Genomic DNA, 5,732 nt, shown 5'->3' with positions numbered 1-5,732 from the left:
CAGATCAGATGTCATACCGTACGCAATTTGCCCAATTTCACCCGATTTCTCGGCCCAATCCTCCAGAATCGGGTGAAATCGGGGCCAAATCGCGTAGTGTATGGGGGCCTTAAGTGTATGAAGAAGACTATTAACTAGAGATAGAATGTAGCTGTGTGACCCTGTAATGTTATTTGCAGTGTGATATCATTGTTATGTGACTGTAGACATAGGAGTCTGTATTGTTCAGTGTGACCCCTCCCAGAATACACAGACCCCCATCATAGGAGAGTAGGACAGGACTCCTATATAAAGGCTCCTCCCACCTCCACTCCTCACTCACCTTGTACTGACTGACTGCGCTGTACTGACTCAGATCTGTGGATCACAATGCAGCTATCACTGATTCTCACCGTCTGCTGCTTCACCAGCATCCTGTCTATTCCAGGTAAGTCATACTCCATTAGTGTTACTGGTATATGTGTATATAGTATACCTGCTTAGTTCTGTCATTATTATATCTATACTGTAGCATAAGTTCTCAGGCTCAGGACTTACAGGTCATGTTTTCTAGGGCTCCTCACAGAATTACAAGTGAAAAAATTAGTTGGGTCTCTAAAAACTGAGTCAATTATGTTCTATAGCAGTTACCCAAACTCTGACATTACAGTCCAGGTTTTAAGGATATCTATGTTTGATATGCAGATGGTTAAAGCAAACTGGTGTATGTACTAAATTATTGGTGGGGGTTTGTATTACCTCTAACCATCCTATTCCTATAACTGCATTACAGTGTTTGCAGTGGACATTTGCACTGAATTCCACAGTGTTGAATGTTATTTAGAGTAGGGTAGGAGCCCACTGTCCTGAGGCAGGTATGCTATGTGTTAGATATGTATCTATGTATATGTATATATTACATTGTTATCATGGATGTAACTAATACAGATGACTAATGAGAGCTTATTGTTACCCTACAGTGCCGGACACCAGCAGCGGATGTACTGACTGCCTTCCAATGGCCTCAGGTATGACCGTATAAGAGACACGTGTGTGTGATATGTGGGATCATAGTTGGTGATAACAATGTCAGAGATTGTGCGGCTGTATATTGTTATTATCTAATCAGGCTCAAGGTGCCCATACACGTTACAATTATTGTATACAATATTGCATCTCGTCGCATCTCGGTTTTGCGATGAGATGAGATCTAGTCCAAAAAATGTCTGCAGCATATACTTTTTGTGATATTGTATACATTAATTGTAACGTGTATGGGCACCTTTAGACTGGTGACATGTGGTCTATATACTGTACAGTATATTTATTGATGTTTACGTTGGCATAGTTGGAGTAAAGAGCACTTAACCTAACATGTACAATCTCAGGTACCAGAATCACCACAGTGATAAGGAAGAGGCAGACGGCCTCCGGGAATATAGTCATAAATAACATTACACTGAACTAAAGTCATAAATGTAAAAACAAAATCTAAATTCTTTCATAAAATTCCGGTTACTTTGGGCTGATCGCCCCCTGGGCATATACTTTCCTTAAATTAGATTTTGTGCGTTGCCTACTGTTGTATTGTTATTATGGTGCTATACCCATAAATACTGTAGATTAAAGGCATTGTGTAGGTTTATTGTCGTATAGAAACATAGAATTTGACGGCAGATAAGAACCACTTGGCCCATCTAGTCTGCCCCTTTTTTAAACATGTTACCTCAAACCATATTTGATCTTTATTTTTTGTTGTGATATCAATATGTCTATCCCAAGCCTGTTTAAATTGTACTACTGTATTTGCCTCTACCACCTCTGATGGGAGGCTATTCCACTTATCTACTACTCTTTCTGTTAAGTAATTCTTCCTCACATTCCCCCTGAATCTTCCTCCCTCTAGTTTCAGTGCATGTCTTCGTGTTCTGCTGCTCCTCTTCCTGTGAAGAATGTCTCCCACCATGCACCATTTTAGTGGCCCTTCTTTGTACATTCTCTAATTTAATTATATCCTTCTGGAGATATGGCCTCCAGAACAGAACACAATATTCTAGATGAGGTTGTACCAATGACCTATACAGTGGCATTATTACTTCTTTCTTTCTACTGCTGATACCTCTCCCTATGCAACCAAGCATCTGACTTGCCTTCTTCATTGCTTCATTGTTTTATTACATTGCCTACCTGCCTTTAAGTCCCCTGAAAAAGTGACACCTAGATCCCTCTCTTCCTCAGTAGTTTCCATTATAGTGCCATTTATACTATATTTAGTCTTTGGATTTTTGCAACCCAAGTGCATGATTTTTGGCATTAAACTGTAGTTGCCATGCTCTTGACCATTACTCTAATCTACCTAGATCATCAATCATTTGTTTTACCCCTCCTGGTGTGTCTACCCTGTTGCATACCTTTGTGTCATCTGCAAAAAGGCACATTTTACACTCAATTCCATTTGCAATATCACCAATAAAGATATTAAAAAGCACTGGTCCAAGTACAGATCCCTGGGGTACTCCACTTGTAACCTTTCCCTCCTTTGACTGTACTCCATTTACTACAACTCTCTGTTTTCTCTCCTGCAACCATGCTCTTATCCATTCAACTTCATTTTATAATCCAATCTCAAGCTTTCAAGTCTTTTTAACAGTCTGCGATGTGGGACAGTGTCAAAAGCCTTACTAAAGTCTAGATAAGCTACATCTACAGCCCCACCTTGATCTATTACTTTAGTCAGCCAGGCAAAAAAGTCAATAAGATTTGTTTGACATGATCTTTCCCCAGTAAACCCATGCTGTTTTGGATCCTGTAAATTGCTGGTTTTGAGATATTCTACAACTCTTTGTTTTAAGAGGGTTTCTATCAATTTCCCTACTACTGATGTAAGGCTCACTGGTCAATAGTTGCTTACCTCTTCCTTGCTTCCACTTTTTCCAGTCCTCTGGGATTACTCCAGTAGCTAGTGACTGGTTGAATAATTCTGTTATTGGTTTTACCAGCTCCCTTTTAAGCTCTTTTAGTATCCTTGGATGTATCCCATCTGGCCCCATTGATTTATCCACTTTCAGTTTTGAAAGTTCTGTGAGGACTTTCTCCTCTGTAAATGTACTTGTCTCTCCCTCAGTTTTCTGACTATACTTGCAACTTAACTGTAGCCCCTTCCCCTCTCTTTCAGCAGTGAATACTGAGCAGAAATGATTATTAATATTATCTGCTATTAAATTGTCCCCCTCAAGAAAACTTCCACTCTCTGTCTTTAGTCTCATTGGGCCTTATTTTGGTTCATTCTTTCTGACAAAATCCTTCTTAGATGGACAAAACCATGTGCACTGCAGGGGGGGGGGGGGGGGGGGGGCAGATGTAACATGTGCAGAGAGAATTAGATTTGGGTGAGTAATTTTGTTTCTGTGCAGGGAAAATACTGACTGCTTTATTTTTACACTGCAATATAGATCTCACTTTGAAGTAAAACCCCACCCAAATCTAATTCTCTCTGCACATGTTACATCTGCCCCACCTGCAGTGCACATGGTTTTGCCCATCTAAGAAGGATTTTGTCAGAAAGAATGAACCAAAATAAGGCCCATTATTCCACTTTTTTCTCCTTTCACTTATATACCTAAAAAAAAGTTTTCCCACCTTTACCCACTGACTGGGCCATTTTCTCTTCAGCCTGTGCTTTTGCACATCTGATTACCTTCTTAGCCTCCTTCTGTCTTACAAGATACACCTCTTTGTCCTCATTTTTTGCGTCTGCTTAAATTTCTTAAAGGCCAAATTTTTTGCTTTCACAATACTTGCTACTTCTTTGCAAACCACAATGGCTTCCTTTTTCTTGTGTTTTTCCTAACTCTTTTGACACAAAGTTCTGTTGCTTTTAGAATTGCATTTTTTAATTTTTCCCCTTATCCTACACTCCTTCCAAGTTCCTCCACTCTGCCAAAGAATCCCTTACAGAGTTTCCCATCTCTACAAAATCAGCCTTCCTAAAATCTAACACCTTTGTTTTTGTGTGCGATGAGTCAGTCTCTGGGCGGTATTCAATGAGCCTGATTCGCCAGGTTTTTATGGCGAATTTGTGCTGTTTGGCGAATTTCTGTCAAAAACGGTGAATCACCCTATTCAATGACCAGATGGCGAATACATTTCTAGGTTTTTTTCACCATGATTCACCGAGTAGCAATCGCTATCTTTTTATGGTGAAGTGGAATGTGAACTTTTAAAATAAAGTGTTTTGTTTTTTACATTTGGTGTCAAAAAATCAGGAATTTTATTCTGAGGAGGGGCATGCTATTTTTATTCATGTGCTGTAAGCACATGAATATATATTTAATTTTAAAAATAATATTATTTTTTTTTATTTATTTTTTACACAGCATCCAGCAGGTGGCGCCAGAGCGGAGCCGCTCATTACATATTCATATATTCACTGCACGATCATTACGATCGTGTGTAGTGAATATACGCCCCCCTGCTGGCACCCCCGGGGGGGCAGCCTGTGCTGCCTGGCACCCGGGGAGCCCACCTAACCCCCCACAAAGGTCTGAGCTAGGCAGAGAGACTACTATCTCTCTGCCTGGCACCGTCCCCAGGCTCCCTGCGGCAATCGCCACAGGAGCTCATATTCGCCAGTCAGGGGCAGCGAGCCCCTGACACGTTGAATACCGGAGCCCGCTGGCTCCGGAACGTGGCGAATGTGCAGCGAATCCTAAAAAGGATTCGCTGCACCTCGCAGGTATTCACATTGAATACCGCCCTCCGTCTTTATTTTGAACCATACTGCTTGATGGTCACTGGATCCCAGGTTTTCACCCACATTTATGTCAGATATTCTGTCACCTTTTGTAAGTATTGAGTCTAATATTGCGTCCTTTCGAGCGGGCTCCCTCACCAATTGCTGGAGGGATGCTCCTTGCAAGGAATTCAGAATGTCCTTACTTCTGGTGGAACTTGCAACCGGCAGCTCCCAGTTGACATCAGGTAGATTAAAGTCTCCCATGATTATCCCCTCTCGTTTTAATGCCATTTTATTGATGTCCTGCAATAGGCTCTTGTTTATTAATAGTTACTGTAGCACTTTTATAGGGATTTGTGTACATTTATAAACTCTGCGCCTTCAGGGAACAGTAACAGTAGCGGTCACAGAGCGCAGACCCAAAGCATCACTTGATAATGGCCATTGTAGATTACATCTATAGAATACGTCCCACACCTCTGACACTGTATGCTCAGACAGATCACTGGCTACAATCATATTTCTTTATTTTGCAGATAATCCGACTAGTAGCACTGATGAAGGCTCAGGAACAGGCTCTGGACAAGGCTTCATTCCCCAAATGATTCAGTATGACCAGAGCCCACTTGCCGAATATTTTCCCAATATGCAAGGCCTACCTTCTGGAATGTTTCCAGATACCCAAGAACAGTTCGGAGATGAAGGCTCTGGATCTAAAATATAGTAGCTAGGGGGTATGGGGCTATAGAGGGGAGAGATTCCAGGGCTTCTGGGGGACTATATAAATATGTAAAAACAAATAAAAAATTTATATTTGGATTTCCAGAATAGGACCAATAGCGGGTCTGGGGATATGGAAATAAGACAGGTGTGGGGGCTATTTTTTAAATCACTGTAACATTTTGTATTTTTTATTTAAATAAATAAAGAAACCTACATTTATCTGTATCAGGTTTGATTCTGACTTGGGAATAGGGAAGAGCATGTATCTGTGCTCCTTGGCAAATCCATGTTGCAT

General features: G+C 40.9%; 1 long non-coding RNA gene across 1 annotated transcript; it reads left to right on the top strand.

The window, feature by feature from the left end:
* The first annotated feature begins 282 nt into the window (after positions 1-282).
* On the top strand, positions 283-5,491 carry LOC146045280 (uncharacterized). The gene is made up of 3 exons (XR_014465403.1): positions 283-427; positions 960-1,007; positions 5,251-5,491. It is a non-coding gene; the product is annotated as an uncharacterized LOC146045280 (long non-coding RNA).
* The last annotated feature ends 241 nt before the right edge of the window (positions 5,492-5,732 follow it).

The sequence above is a fragment of the Crinia signifera genome, chromosome 11 (genome assembly GCF_055691185.1).
Source record: "Crinia signifera chromosome 11, ASM5569118v1, whole genome shotgun sequence".
Taxonomy (NCBI): Eukaryota; Metazoa; Chordata; class Amphibia; order Anura; family Myobatrachidae; genus Crinia; species Crinia signifera.
The sequence above is the reverse complement of the archived record's forward strand: the minus strand, read 5'-3'. Positions and strand labels throughout refer to the sequence as shown.